Below are 16,547 nucleotides of genomic sequence, written 5' to 3' on the forward strand. Positions count from 1 at the left end.
TGTCTTGCAGTTCCAGCAAAAACAGTACACAAAGACAACAGTCTGCAGGGTTAGGAATTTCAGATCAGCAAAGGGAGGGGACGCATGGGGATGGTGGAGAGTAAGGAATGCAACTAAAGGGTTTTAGAAGAGCTATTCTTAGTCTCCTCTGTGCTGCTAATTGTTTAAGTAACTGCTCTTCTAGTAGAAGTTTTTCCATGTATGTGTTCACAATCTCGCCACCAATCACACAAACCAAAAAGTGTCTGGGAATGTACATACAAAGCAGTGGTTGCAGCCAGCAACTCGCAAAAGGTATTGGCGGCCCAAAGCTAGTGCATAGTATGTAGGACTTTAATACAAGCTGGGTAACTCAAATCGAAGATGCAAACAATAATGTGAATAATTAACTCTGGGGAGGTTCACATCTGTATCTGAAATGTTCCAGCTGCCCTCTCCATGTGTACAAAAGGCTGAACCATAATGCTGGATCCAAGCAGACATAATCTGGGAAAATTCAAGGCAACATGTAATCTTCCTTACTGGCAGCCATCTCCTTAAAGAGAACAAAGAAAACTGCAGATGTGAACTCTAGAAGCATTATGGACATTCAAGATTTTAATATGGATGCTATGTGTACAGTTCTTTTAAAAAAAAATAATTAGAGGGCTGAGAGAAATGTTAAACTTAAGTCAGAGGGAGACTTGAAATCCACTTAGGTAGGTATCGTAATATAGATTGCCCTATTAAGGGCAGTTGGCCCTAAACTTATTTTTCTATATTTACATATGTATATTTATTTATATTTAGAGTGGAGGCCTGTTGGCTGGAGTCAGGCCTTGCATGTCTTCATCCAGGATGCCACGTTCTGGGTTCATTAGGGATCATTTTAGACTTGTAACACCTAACATTAATTTGGGATTAGGCAGCAAATACAAAGCTGAGGCTAGCTTAGATTCTGGTCTTATCTTGTTAAAGTATCTGTTAATGCCCTAAGCAGAAGGGTTTGGGTTAATCCAGAGATGCACTCAAGATGCTGCCACTCTTGAATCTGGACACACATTTAAAAGCTCCAGTGCGGGGTGGGTGGAGGGCTACTTGGACCATTATAAATATTTCAAGATGATGAATAAGCAAAGGATAGATATTTTGATTTCATTCCATTTCTGTTATCAGCTGCCAATTCTTTACAGTCCCCACCCTAACTCTTAAGGCTAAAGCCAGGCTGCAGAACCATTGTAAACCTCCTCCTGACACTCTCAGCTATGACAATTATTAGACTGAATCAGTTTGTGTTGCTGAGCCATGCCTCCCTCTTTGGCTGCAGCTGAAAGTGTTCCTGAAACACTGCTCATCCAGGTAACATCTTTAATGTGCTCTTGAATTGAACAACAAATCTGATTGCCTCTTGTAGCTGGATGGGCATTGTCCTGCACGGGAACATTGGTGATGGAGAGGGAAATCCACTTGAGGGCCATGTTTTGCTGAGTTGTAGTGGGCTGAGGTATGCTTCTTGCTCATCTCCAGTGCTGCTTTGGGATGACCAACCATGGCTGTCTTCTCACAGCCTTCTCACAGAAGACCCTGCGTAATATTTCTTTCTAGTATTGTTGCTGTCTATGCAACTAGTGAAACTGTAGGCAATGTTTCTTGCTAATAAACCATTCAGGTGCCCTCCTGGAAAGGAGCCACACCCAAAAAGTTGGTGAAAAAGCAAAAAACAACAACAAAAAAAGAAAAAATAGAAAGGAAGGAGTGGGGAATATGACTGTTTTGGGTTTCTGGACTGTATCTTCAAGCATGTCTCTGAGTTGATTTGCAGGCAGAGAGAAGCCTGTGCTCTGAAGCAGCCAGATGTGAGCCAGCTGTAAACTGAGAGTGGTGTGGCTGTGTTAGGGCAGTGTTGAACCTGGGGTAGTCTAAACCCGACTCTCAGCAGGGCTTGTGTTCACTGCTGGGCTAACCATGCTTGTATGATTTCACGTTTGGAGCTGGCAGGCTTGGAGAGCACAAGCAGCCACCTTACTTCAGCCCACAAAACACAATGCAGGTATGCCCTTGTGCTGGTAAGAAATGATGGCGATCCTTCTCCCACTGGCAGTGCTGAATTTGCTGCCCAGCGTCATCCGTTAATGCAGATGGACGTGCCGCACTCTCTTACATCCATGGGGGTTCAGGGCATGTATGAAGACCATCTGTGAGTGAAAGGTAGTGTTACACTCAAAATGTTGTTCTGCAGAAAGAAAACGTACCTTGTACGTAATGTCCAATATTATTTGTGTAACTGAATTGCTATCAGTATAATTAATGAATAATTATTAGTCCAGATCTAAATATCAGAGAAAAGGAAAATAGAGTACAATTCTAGAAAATATCTCTGTGATACAGTTAAAATTGCTATATACATGCTCCCTTGTACCTACCCTTTCTCTGATGTTACACACAACCTTCCACTGCCCTTTGGGTCCTGAAGTCACTGGCTTCAGTCTGGAAGAGAAGTTAGTGTGTTGTCAGTGTCCTAAGTCCTACACATAGAGGCCTATGATAGTAGTGTTGAAGGCTTTTTTCTCTTACTCTAGGGTACCTTTGGGACTATTTTTAGATTTTTTTTCTAACACGCTTTAACACTTGTTTTTTTCATTAGGCTGCACCTCCACATTACACCCGGATTTGCTGTTTGGAGTGTCTTACATCTATTAGATACTTGTTTTTTGTTCACTTTATTCCCCCTAATACCAGTTTTACACATTTCCTGAGTCTGCAGTTCTTTGGTGAGATGTTTACATCCCCAGGGCCTCCAGTGCTGTCTCGTGCCCCCTTTCTGATTATCCCATGCCTGTACTCCTCTACACTGTGACCTGCGTCCTCACTTTCAAGCCTTCTGCTGTCATACGTTGCCTTTATTCGCCTAAACTATATTGTTATTCTAGACAATATTTCATTCTGCTTCATTCATTACTACAGAAGAGCTACTTGTTACAACGGCCTCTATAAAAATGATGGTTGTACAACATAATTAAACAAAGATAAGCGAAGTAAAACAGATAAAGCAATTGCCACCTGGTCATTAAAAAAATTACTTTTACAAGGGAATAAAGATGAAAGAAAGCTCTAGGCAGGCTGAGACAAGTCCAGATAAGGCTTGCAGAGCTGGTATGAAGCCTGTGGTCTGTTACTAGCCATAGCAATACTGTATTTATTGAGTTTCGATGGAGAGGAGTATGAGGTGACTGGTGGTACTGTTAACTGCACCTTGCATGATCTTTGCCCATCTTTTGATGAAGCAGGAGCTTCAGCTACCTGATAGCTGACTTCTGTTTTCTTTTGAAGGATGCCTGCCTTTCCAGGAGAGTCTTGCAGCCCTCCATAACCTCATGGGTTATGAGACGTGAGGTGGCCCTGCCCGCTGCTGTGGCTCAGAGGAATATGAGCATTCAGGTTTTCTTGCTCCAAAACATTCACTTCTTGTGAACGGTAATGAATCAATTGATATTTGCTGTTAGCAGCAAAAGACTTTTGACAAACTCCTCTTTGTATAAGTTAAGGGGCATTTTTCAAACACAGGCACACATGTAATTAACATAAAGCACCAGAGAATTGTGTCCAGGTTGTGTACAGGTCTATAAATGTGCAGGAATCAGGTTTTCCATCTTAAGGTACGTTCTGCTTCATTATGTAGGAAAACAGCAGGATCTCTGTGTGTGTGGTTTTTGCTTTTTTTTTCTTTTTAATTTTCCAGTTGTTATGAGAGGACACTTAATTAGTTTGCACAATCCCTAAGAAATATCCCACTTGCATGAGGAAAGGATAATGTATGAGAGCCTCTGCACACTCCAGTTGGGAGGGCAGCGCTTTTCTCCTTTCTCTCTCTTCTTTCTCAGGTGTATGGCTATTTTTCATATCCGGGACAGTTCCATTTCTCTGCTCAGTCAGGCACTCAACCATTTCGCCTAATTATATCTGATGTTTTACTCATAGTATTATGCTGCTCTTCAGTGGAAATGAAAAACAGATTGTCTCCTTGGCAGCAAAGAATAACAAATGTGCTGCATCGAATAGCTGCTAGATGAAAAAGGGCCAGAATCTGCCTCTGTGCCAACCAGTGCTAAAGACACGCTGACAGACAGGAGGCTGCCCTAAGAGCTACTCCCAGCTCCCTTGACATCTAAAAATGCTCTGAAGTGAAGTTAAGGATACTTTTCTGAGATGTGATTGTGGATATCTGACTAGGCAGAGGGTATTGAAAAATTTCCAGTAGACTTTTGAAATTTATTTCAGTGAAGTTTCATTAAAAAAAATAATAATCATAATAATGCTACAGTTCGATAAGTTGAACGACAACATTTCTTTTTCTGGACACATGTTTGTATTTTGGCTTTTTTGGAGGCAAATTTTATTTATGTATTGGACTTGTTGCAATTAAAAAATAATGAATCTCTCCCTCTGAAAGCAAATTATATATATGGAAATGAAAATATATTAAAAAAGCAAAATGAAATGAAATATTTTGCCTTTCAAAGCAGGATATTTTAGCGGACCTGAATTTATTACTTTTTTTTTTTTTTGTTAAGTTTTGCCTCACAGAACATTGTGGGTTTTGTCTTTTTTAATGCTTGGTACCCCTTAATTCCCCCTACCCTACTAAGACTCTAGAATTTGGCTAGTTTTGTGGTTGTAATGGTGCCTATGCCATCTATACTTGTTACTTACAGATTTCATAAGGTATTTCTCTCTCTCTTATCCATATTACCAAGAAGCTTTTTATTAAGAGTGTGAATTACAGTAGGTGAATGTTCATGACTTTTTATAGAGGTGGCACAAGTCCAACGTTTGATTTACTTCCTTTAAGATTTGCAGATACTGACTATTAGATCAGAGTCACAAAGATGGAAGAATGAGCAGAAAAACTGCCACGAAAAGTACTTACCTTGACTTTGTGTAATTCCATCCTATTCCATTCCATCCTGTATTGACTGTCAGGCTCTCTTCCAGAAACAGTGTCTGTGTGCCCCTGGGGACTTCCAGTGCTTTTTCCTGGGGAGAATCAAACAATGGGAAGCCAGAAGTCCTTCACTGGTGCCCAGTGCAGACAATTCTGCTCTAAAAATCCTTTGGTGGACTGGATTTGACAAAATCCTTTGTCCAACTCCAGTCATGATGTGCATTAGGCAACCTATCTTTTCTGGCATCGTTACTTTTCTTCTTCCACTGTTACCTAATTTCAGTGAGAAATGTGAAATGTGAAACTCATGATGATTGCATCTTCTGCTGGTTATGCTGGTGCAATGCATAGTTTTCATGTGACTTGACATACAGTTCTGCTAGCAGTGGGCTCTGTTTGATATCTTCATAGCAAATGTTGGGAACCACATTTCATGTTTCAAGGAATCTGCAATGATAGTTTGGAGTGGGCAAGCCCAAACAGAAGAGCCTCTGGAATTAGCTTTGTCGCTCCAGGAAAGGTGATGGTGGACGTCTCTATTCCATCCCATTCCAAATGATTTCTCATTAACTTGATGAAAGGCAGCAGAAAATAATTATTTTTCCTATCGTGCTAGTAAGGTCCCCAAATATTTTGTTAAAAGTTTATGAATCTGAATGTCATCACTGCAACCATGCTGAGTTTCAGGAATATGTAGTTCTTGGTTGTTTAATCTGTGATTTTTTTGTTTGTTTGTTTGTTTGTTTTCTGTTTTGCTTCTTTGTGTTAAAGTATCTTACTTCACTAATTTTACCTGCTCTGCCAGCTCACTGCTCAAGACAGGATTGTTCATACCTATCTAATTTTCCCATCTGATTTCCTAATCACAAATGTCTGCTTTTTTTTTTTATATTGACTACTGAGCCATTTCATTACTGCATCTGTGCAGATAGACTTTCTTCTGCTTTTTCACTGGCAGTTAGACATAGCGCTACTTTGCATCTTACTTTTTTTCACTTACACAGACAAATCCTAGCCTTCCATCATTACGCTATAGCACTGTGCAAATGAGAGGCTCATAAACATTGTCTATCCTTCCCTTACCAGCCAGAAAGCCTCATCAAATATATCTTGTTCATGTTACTGTTATCAGTCAGGGAGCTCAGTCTCCAGCTAGATCGTGAATTTCAGCTTTGAATCATCACTACTACTCAGTCTTAATAGAAATATGAGGGAGAAATGCGTTTTTGTTTGTATGTGCAAAAAAATGCTGTTTTTTTGGCTGGAAATGGAAAACAGAAATGAAGACAGAAAACATATTACCCTGCAGATTCTCAAAGCCTTACATCAGCCTCCTTTTGGTTGTGGTATACTGCTGCAGTCGTTGGGTTATCTCTGAGCCAGACTTCTCTGACCCAAGATTTCTCATCAAGACAAGCACTGATGAGAGTGCCCTGTGACTGCCTACTCTGCCTCTGAGAGGTGGACACCAACGTACATCATGGCAAGGTAAAGTCTGGCTTAAACTCTGTCCTGGAGGAGAATGGACAGCTATGACTATATGGCACTTAAGGAGCTGGGACAGTAACTCAGAATGAGGGTATTTTTTGTTCCTAATGCTTCTTTTGAAGAGTCGTCTTCTATGGCTTTCTCTCCCATTTTCTGCCTGGCTCTACTTCCGATGTTACCATTTTGGAGACCTAGCGGGTTGCCCTTGCAGAATAAGGAGCTTATATTCCCATCTCTTCATATCTGCTGGGTTTTCTAGGTGAGTTGCGAAGTTATGCAAAGAGATCTGAGACTGTAGCAATGCTGTTAGCTCCTGTTGCTCTCCAGCTTCTCTGCTCCCTCTCCAGCTCTTGAATAGCTGGAGTCCATCACTGCAAAGGCATGCAGGGTTTCTGAGCACCAGAAGGACATGACAGTGCCAGGACCTGCCAGGACAGAGCTAGGTTTCACCACTACTCCATAGTATGGTAAAGGTAAGGAGAATAGTCGCCCATAATGGTGGAGAGAGTAGCTATGTTGTGGAAAGCAAAGAAACATTGATTAGATCTGGAGATTTTATAGTGTAGAGATTGCTTCCTATAAGCAATGCTCACTTCTCCTCTACAAAGTCTGCTCTAAGACCAGCTTGGGACAGCTGGTGAGACTTTCCAACTTGTAAACAAAGGATATGGAATGGAGAGAAAATTAAGATAACACTGAAGTCTTAATTACAAATGAACAAAGTGTATGGCATTCCAGACTTTTTTGTGTGCTTGTAATTACTAATCTTGTTTTAAAGAGCAGCAGTAGGGACTCATTCTTAATTTCTACTTCAGCTTTCCTTTTGTGTTTCTTTTCTTTGTTATCTTTTAAAGTTATTTTTTTTAAATGCAGTTAATCCATCTTAGAAAACAGCCTTTTAAAAAGTGGGTTTTCATTGTTCCATACAGCCCCTGCCTTCCTACCAGCTCAAATCATGTTGACATATTCACACAGTTGAAGTTGGCATTTTGACACGTGTACACATCGTTTTCATCTGCCTCCTGGGGATGACTCCAATGCCTGAGGTTTCTTTTAACACTCTGAAAAGCCTCTGGCTTTGTGCAAGGCTGCATTCCTAAAGAGTATACCAACTCTGAGGTTCAGCCAATGTTTACTTTGTGAGAGAACTTTTTAATAGCAAAAGGAAAACAGTCCTCCTACATTCCACATAGGTAGATGCTATTTGCCATTTAAGAAAAAAATGCAGTAATAATAATGATAATAATGATAGATGGAATTGCTATTTCAGGGGAAGAGTCATAATTACAGTTGAATCATGGCTGTGGGCTGACGAATAGATGAGCACAATGTGTTTTGCCGAGTCAGGCATGTGATTAAGAATACATCTTCTTGCTTTGTCCTTTGTGAAAACAGGAGTGACTGGTGGTGAGGATATATTTCATTTTTATTGGAGAACTACTTAATATATTCAGCTTCAGGGGGACACTGGCTATAATAGGACCAATTGTTAGCTGGTTTAAGTCCAGACCTCTATAGTGATGATCTAACTTTGTTGACTTATCGGCAAAGGATGTGGCCCAGTATATCTGAGAGAGATGTTTCTTGTTGATGGCCCTCCAAGGCTGAGCTGACTTCATGCTGTAAGAGAAGCGACTATTCCACTCTTGCCACTGCATCGAACTAGGTGTTCATGCCCACCCCTTGCTTTGGCAATAGCAATTATGCAGCAAACTGATCTGGCTAAAAAAGTTTACTCTATTTTTTTGGTAGAGTTCCCATTCTGCCAGCTCAGCTGATTGACCTGGCTATCTGGCTGATTGCAGAGTCACACTGTTGCTGGAATTTTTACAGGGAAGGCAATAAGAATGTGCATGGGGTAAAGGCAAGGCACCTCACAGATCCGTTTAAGACATCTGTGAAAATGCTCCATTAGATATACAGTTGCAAACTAGGACCTTGCTCTTGCTGAAGTGAGCAGTAAAATTCCCCTGTGGTAGGACTGGGCTCTTACTGAATAAATCTGATGATACTACAGAAGAAACTTTTGTCGTCTGTGTAAAATGCATGTATCGCAGGGGTGAGGAGAACAAGAAACAGACAAAATCCATATTTTTTTTTTTAAATACAGTTTTAGTTCCCAATGCTGAGGGATTAAATCAATTATGGGTAATATACATTCTGGAAATTGAAGCATGTGGCATATGGAGCATGTGGAATGCCTTCATTAGACGGGGAACCAGCAGTCAGGAAGGAATGGGGAAACGTCTTTCAGTATTTTTTGGATTCTGATCTTCAAAAACATGTGTTATTGTAAGTGGCATGCTCCAGCAAGAGCAACGATCACTGGAAAAATGGTGCCATTAAAGATGATTTTAAGTTCAGGGTTTAATGTGTTATTTTTCCTAAACTTAGAAAGGTACTTTTATTTTTAAAGATTGCTCTCATGGACTGTCAACTGTTCATTTTGGGAACCAAGAAGGAATCTTTCCAAAGCCATATGAGGATATATTAGTTTTACCCAGGGTGAACGTGACACGAGCTCTTTCCTGCAAGAATGACCCTACTTATTTGTCTTCTACTCAGCAGTTTATCTGTTTTTACAACAATCCAAATAGATTCAAAGGAGAGGACGGCTGATCCATTTGTTTTTTCCCACACAAGATGCATTTCAAATGTTTTGCACTTTCGCAAACATTGTGCAATCAATCTCATTCAAAGACGTGCAGCCCACGATATTTAGTTCTCACAACTGTGCCGACATGAAGAAAGAAGGTGCAGCTTTGTTGTTCTGAATCACTTCATGAAGACCAGCCAATCCAAACAGATTTTATTTGGGTGTAAGGCTTTTTTTTGGTATTATTGCCAAGACAGCTTCATGCTCAATTAAAACCAAAACATGCTGAAGCCCTAAACCTTTTAGCAATTCCAGATCTGCTAATGATGTCAGATTGGGCAGTTCCCCACCAAGGAGGCATCATTTATTACAGAGGCTGACATCAGTGAGACATGACGGTCTGCTGTCAGAGCTCTTTACTGGGACACAGGAGAACTAAACTCAGTTTTCACCTTCCCTGTGCAACCTTTGTGTGACCTTGATGAAACCACTCCTCTCTCTGACTTGACATCATGGTACTTAGGGAGTTTATGACATACTCATGTGCTGGATGGTAGCTTCTGAAAAGAGTGGTTAAAGTGCTGCGCGGGAAGCTTGTCATCGTTAGTAATGTGCTTTTGCTGTTTAGAAGGTAGTTTAATTCTGGGTTACATGTCTGGGTAACATTTCACCAGCTGTAATGTGCTGAAATGTATCAAGTTCCATACAACACAGTAAATGTGTGAGACCACCGGGATCAAGTGGACATGTGAATCTTTCCCGGAGCCTTTCATTTCTTCTCTAGCATTAGTTTGCCTTCATTTAGGCAATTCAAACAGGGAGTACCAAAAGTGTGTCTTTGTGCCAAATTGTCATTTTGACTGCCATCTAGTAATGGTCTCTGATTGTCTTTAACTACAAATTTTCAGGTGCTGCAAATGATAAAATTGGGAAAATGGAGTTAATGGCAACAAAAATCAGGAAGAATGACAGTCTGTACCTTTTTCTGAACTTCTTAGGTCACCCTAGAAAGTACAATTCCTACCACATTTCGTGATTTTAAGGTACCTGTTATGTCAGTGGGTGTCTACCCCAACAGGAATGCTTGCTTCCACAACTGCTTTTGATAACCAACTGCATTTTTTCCTTAAAAATGGTAAAGCCTTCTGCCAAATGGCTGTCTGAACAATTACATTTGAACTGAAAAATGGAAAGAAAAAAACATTGTGTCAGGTCAACCTGAAATGAAAGACCTACAGTTTTCTTGGTGAGATCAGTTCTCATCCATCACATTTTTGTAATTAAATATTTGTTCCATTCAAAATAAAATGCATCAAGAGAAATATTGTTTCAGTGAAAATAAATGTAGGTAAATTTGGTCACAAAACATTGCTTCAATATGGAAAATGGATTCATTCCATTTTTGTCTTTTCCAAAATTATTACTTTTTGGCTGTTCTTGTGACAGTAAGGAAAACTCAGAAATTTCAGGAGACAACTTCTTGTGAAATCAGTCTAATTTCCCAAGAAGGAGAGAAAGAGCAGAAACACATGATAACAGCAGGGAAGTTGCACTCTCCCAAAGTTTACTGGCATCATGCACTGGGTGAATATCTGTATTCATGTTCAGCAGTAACTTTTTTACAGAGGAAGTCCCACCAAAACCAGTGGGAATAGTATTTTATAAAAGAATGAGAACTGCTGAAGGGTAGGAAATATGGGGAGGTAGTCCTAGTTCCAGGGAAATATGTGAGGCTGCCTTTTGCTTAATGGCAGAGCTCAGATTTAGTTGGAGCTCTCTGGATGTTCCCCCCCCCCCCCCCCCCCCCCAATTTTATGTAGATTTTCCCTTTTTGAAAAGCTTCTCCTAGGTTTCCAGACTGCTGCCGGCATCCAGCAGTGGCCAACCTACTGCAGTTCCTGACTGCAGTGTGCACAAGCCTTGACGTTAGTGGGATGCACAAGTGGATGTGCATTTTTTTTTTTGTCTGCATTTACTTCATGGCTTGTGAGGAACAGCACCAAGCAACCACCTGCCATGTGTAGATTCCCTTCCTTGCCACTGAATGAGCTGGTCTTCCCACCATTTCAGATAATCTTTTTATGTTCCTGACAGAGGAAATTATCAGTGTCAGTAGATGACAGGCCTAAAAATAGCAACCCAAAATGTAAGAGTCTGGGAGCCCAACTCATAATTTCTACTTTGTTTAGATTGCAAAGCATCATGAGTTATTTGCAATAGCGATAAAGGAAATATTGTCTTCCTATTAGAAGACAGAGGTGTTTTTGTTGTCTTTCACAAAGACGGGAGCTTTTTATATGGATTACTTCTGTCATTGTTTTCATATGATATGTTGAAACTAAGAATTTGTATAAATGCTAACTGTCTTTCCAAGACAAATTCCTGATGGTAGAATAGCCTGCTACCCACTTTTCTTGCCCTGCGTAACATTCATTGATGTTAAGTTCTAGCTGGGGAACAGGCAAAACAGGTGTGTCTCAGAGCTTCATGGCAGGTTATAGACTCTTTCACACCATAGGTTAGATGCTAAACCATGCTGGCATTGATTGTTCCACAGACTTGATGGGTGGATTTAATGGGCTCTGTTTAGCTACCAAGATTCATGTGCTAGAAATCATGGCTAGGCTGGGCAGTGAGAGTCATACTTGCTAGCAGTCCTGCGGTGTGACCGAAGAGCAGACAACGCATCATGCTCTGCTTCGAAGGTGCTCGGTCAGAGCCACGGGCATGCAACATTGGCTAGACAAGTGAGGGATGCTTGTAGAGCCACAGCGTGCTGTAACCACTCTGTATTTCACTGTGGAAGATGACTGTTCTGGCACCCTTTCTTAGCCAAGAATTCTGAAGGACCAAATGGTGCTTCTGTACTGGTGTTACGGCCTGGATCAGAAGAGGGTTACCAGCCAACCCCTCTTACTGAGCTTTGATTTGCAGCAGCACAAGGTTGCGATGCTCATGAGCTGGATTCCTTTTGTAAGAATCTAAACTGGAAGACGTGCACATAAAACCTTGCGGCTGCAAATGAACACTCAGTACCTGGGATCAGACTAGACTTAGCGTGAGGAAACTGTGGATGTCAGATCAACAAGTGGTTTGCTCTACAGAGCTGCTCCTATCGATTTGCATTACCTGCTGTGAAAGCTGGGTGTACAACTCCAATTGAATTCAAATGGGACCAGCAAAACCTATCTCCTGTCTATGAGTTACCCTTACGCAGCCTGTGGCGAGGAGGGAAAGAGTAGAACTGGAAGACTCAGTATTGCAGGTGTGAATGAATAAAATAAAGAAACCACAACATGTGCTTGCTTAGCCTCATTCAGAGCAATGTTTGCCACAGGTTCTGCTTCAACTCCAGCAAAATCATATATTTGCAAAAGTTAATGTGGGTCAGCGGATGAGAAAGATAAGCGAACCTAGTGACACATGGTAGGGAAGAAATTGGATGCAAAGTAGGAATGCAGTGTTTGGATAAGAAATGTTACTGTACCGAGCCAAAGGAAAAGGCTCAAGATCAATCAGCCAGAAGACGAAAAGCTTTAAAGGCAGAAGAAATGCTAAAGTTAGCATGTGTGGCTTACTATAAATTGGGGTAATCTGAAACAGATATTCTCTGAAGAATACTTCCAATGTTTCCTGGCTCTGCTCCAGCTACTTCAAAGCCCTGTTATCAGTGAATTGTGGTCCCAGTGTTAGGAAAGCTGGGCGATGTTCTAAGGAAATGTCAGCTTCAGATCACAGTTTCCTCTCATTTCTGTGAAAAGAGGTCAAATTAGCAAAAGCACTGCCCACACGCCGTCTCTGTCACAGCCCTCTGTGGCCCACTTTGTTAATGCTTGAGCTAATCCTTAGGATAGGGAACAAAATTGCTTTGAAACAGTAGGCTATTTGATTTAGGAAGCAAAGTTTAAAATAATATGCTAGCACTACGTGTTGCCAAAAATCTGCTAGGCTGTAACGTTCATTAGAGACATGCAGAACAATTAAGGGAAGTTTTTAATTCCCCTCCTCCACTTTAGGATCCTTCCCACCCTGTGGGATCTTTTAGGGCATAGGATAAACCTGTACCTTGCTATCTGGGTGCTAATTAGTACAAGGTTTGATCAGATAATTGGGGTGAATGGAAATCTTCTGTTGTGTTTTCTATAGGCACCAACACATGAAATTTTCTTTTATCTAAACAGTATCCATTCTGCTCTTCACTGCTTGGTTCCCCATGGTCTGAAGGGCAGAGTTAAGAAAGGTTTACTGTTTTATGTAATGTGTCTGTTTCACAAATCCAGGTGTTGCTCACATTAAAATACTGAGATTGCTTGGTCTGCCAGGATTCAATCTTGTTACTTCAGAAATGGCTTTGCTAGCAGGTCACGTGCAAGAGACCTTTTAGAGGTTAGATATTTCAGTCAACAAACTGTCTGAGATCATTAAACTGAATCACTTTAGTTTGGCTGTTAAATTTCAGTGGAGTTTGACCCGACGTTCATAGTGAAGATGGTTTACATTGCAAGACTTTAGATTTATTCCTGATCACCCTCATACTTCATCAACCCAGGCCAGGAATATGTTGAATCTGTGCATTGACAAGGCACAACTCAGTGTATCAGCTAAGGATCCACGGAGGTGTCTGTGTAGCTGTTGCTAGCCACCTAAATGGGGAATCCCCGGCTCCTCACTGCAGACTGCAGTCTCGCCTTGGCCAAGTGAATCTGTGGAAGTATGCCCTCTCCTCTGCACAAAAACTTTGCAGTGTTGGATAGGTAAATGCAACACCATCCCCAGAGCTGAATCAAACTGAATGGGATGGGAGACAGATTTCCACGATTCCACATATTGTGAAAGCAGAGAAGAGCAAATCTAAGCCTTGCTAAAAATATATGTATATATATCATGCCCATTAAGTTATTTTTAACACTATATCCTGTGGCAGAAGTAGAAGGAAACACATAATTAAAATCCATTCAATATGTTGGTCTAAAACCAACTCCAAAGTCACAGGCTTTTAAGACATGTGATGAAAGGAAATCAAAAGATGACAGTGTTTTGAATGTGTTTATTTTTGCTAGCTCTGGGAGTACTAATAACTGACAGACAGAATCATTCGCTCCACTGATCACAGATATAGCTGTACTAATGATCCAGGTGACCCTTACAAAACCCTCAGTGAAATTCCAACCCCACAAGAGTCTAGATCTTTAATGGTGTCTTTCTCCACAGTGCCAGGTGAGTACAGGCCATCCTTGGGCAGGGATGTACACACGTGTGCAGTTTAGGTAGTATAGTATGTATCACAAATGTTTTACCTTCATTATATAGTTCTAATCTGAAAAATTGCTCCCTATAAAATGATGAAAATTGCAACACTGTTATTCACCAATAAGTCTTCGGAATCACAGGCTAGTTTCAGATGACATGTGAAAGGCTGCATCGGTAGCAAAACATCAGAAAAGACATGCAAGAGATGAGGAGAAAGATCGTTATGTATTACTCAGCTGGAATCACGAATCATGCTCAAGAGTGTCTCAAACATTCAATTCACCCATACTGGTTTTCTGGGAGAAAGGATAGATGAAATAAATATGACAAGTGAGAGATGTTAGGCACTTTGTTTACGGCTCTAATAAAAAATGCTCAGATGCTCAACTGAATATGCCATAAAGACCATAGGAAGCGAGGTAGAATAAGAGTAAGAAAGCTGAAGTAATTGGCAGACAGAGACCCGTGTGGATTTGGAGATGCCTAGTTAAAGCAGCCTCTACATTTTTTACTGCTAGTGGCAAGTTGGTGCTGGTTCTGGCCTCGTTTCTTACTTTTGGCTTACGGCTTCCACCTCTTGTAGAAATGCACAAAGTAATTGCTGTGCCCATCCAGCAATGGTGTTTCATGCATGATCTAAAGATTCATCTCTCTGAGATTAGGCTGCTTGTCTTTCAAGGCTTGTTTTGCTTTTTTGATCACTCTTGTTATTTTAAAAGGCAAAAAAAGAGATCATGGCCAACTATGAGTACTAAAAGACTTTCCAAAGGTTAACCTTTGTTCTCTTTGTAAGTCATTTATGAATAGCCAGCTATTCAGTTTGTTCAGTTATTGTGAGTCACTTCATTTCAGATTTGGAAGTTCGTTATGAACTATTTGCTCTGTGTTCAGGTAGTCTGACTGGTGGGGTATGACTAGTCTGCAGTTTTGCTGACTGGAATGCTAATAAATGGGAGGAAAGAATTCAGCATTTTCGGGATGACTGCTTTAACTCTCGCATGCGAAACCTTTTCTAAGCAAACAGCCACAAAAGTACTTACCAGACTTTCACTTCCAGAAAATAGTCTAATGCACTACAAGTCACTTATTTATAGTTGTAGAAAACTACTAAAATGGTTTCTGAGTGCTGTAGAAGTGGTTCATTTTGAACCAATGTTCAAATAGCTAATTTGGTGTGAGTAAGCCATCATCACTGGGGGCAGAAGATGTTCCTTTTGTTTAACGTATAGTGGTTGCAGTCTCATGAATATCTGATCCCTAGGGATTTGAGCTTCTTAGAAATAGGACTTCCTCCAAATCCATGCTCTCCTATTCCCAGAAACTCATCCAAAGAAGTAGAGGTTGTGTAATTGAATAAATGACTGGGTCTATGGAACAGCTTCATCTTAGGCTAGGTCTCAAATTTACCATAACAGTTGTCCCCTGAGGTACAGCAGCAGCAAAGAAAATTCAGGGCTTCAGTGATGGAAACAATTTTTGAAGAGAAGGAGACCCACCGTCACAATGAGTGAAGGCAGACTAGTTGTTAGATTTAAAGTATATTGAGAGAGTAGCCTCATGATTTTTGTCTTTCTGGTCCTTTTCCATTTAACCCTAACAAAAGTGTAGTGGACAATAGGCTGTTAAATTTTTCTAGGTTTGAGATGAAAATAGAAAAATGACTTTTTGATTCTGGAAGAATTCAGAGTTCAGGAGTGGCAGAGACATGTCTTTTCTTGGGACTTTGCTGTGGGCTTGCTCCTTCCTAAAGGCAACCCTGTTTGGCCCCATTTAAAGTTTCAAAGGCTCACTTTTCTTTTTTAAAATGCTTCTTCATTACAGTGTTAAGGGGCTTGCCATCTTCCTTGTGAGGGAGGAGAACTGAGGGTAGTACTGCTATGTGATCCAACCTGTGAAGTACTCTCTGCAATGGCTGCAGCTAAAGTAAAGACAAAAGAAATAATTTTGGGACCATGCAGCAGGACTATTGCCTTAGGCTGATCCAGGAATTGTTGGATGTGGGCTGAGAGCTGTTACTGATTCCAGCAGGACCAGCTGTATGGTAACTGATTAATGGCTGCGGTGCTCACAGTTTAATTCTTAACAGTAATAGAGTACATCGTTCCTTGTTGTTACTGCAAAGGAGGGCCTGGTACAATTGTGCTGCTGCAGGCAATTATTAAAAAAAGAAAGTCTGAGAAGCAGTGGATATGCTATCTCCTCAAGAAGCAGGGGCATCTCCCCTTGCCTCTCCCTTCCTGGGGTCTGACCTTCCTTCCTCAGACCTGTCTTTAATGTCACTTACTGAGAGTT

At 40.8% G+C, this 16,547-nt stretch overlaps 1 long non-coding RNA gene across 2 annotated transcripts; it reads right to left on the reverse strand.

Annotated features, from left to right (window-relative positions):
* Nucleotides 1–319: 319 nt before the first annotated feature.
* LOC115350400 lies at nucleotides 320–5,146 on the reverse strand. Of its 2 annotated transcripts, none has more exons than XR_003926424.2 (3): nucleotides 4,907–5,146; nucleotides 2,403–2,466; nucleotides 320–535 (listed from the first exon to the last, which is right to left on the reverse strand). It is a non-coding gene; the product is annotated as an uncharacterized LOC115350400 (long non-coding RNA). The 2 variants fall into 2 exon arrangements; XR_003926423.2 differs by having other exon boundaries at nucleotides 320–2,174.
* Nucleotides 5,147–16,547: the final 11,401 nt, after the last annotated feature.

Source organism: Aquila chrysaetos, chromosome 13, assembly GCF_900496995.4.
Source record: "Aquila chrysaetos chrysaetos chromosome 13, bAquChr1.4, whole genome shotgun sequence".
Taxonomy (NCBI): Eukaryota; Metazoa; Chordata; class Aves; order Accipitriformes; family Accipitridae; genus Aquila; species Aquila chrysaetos.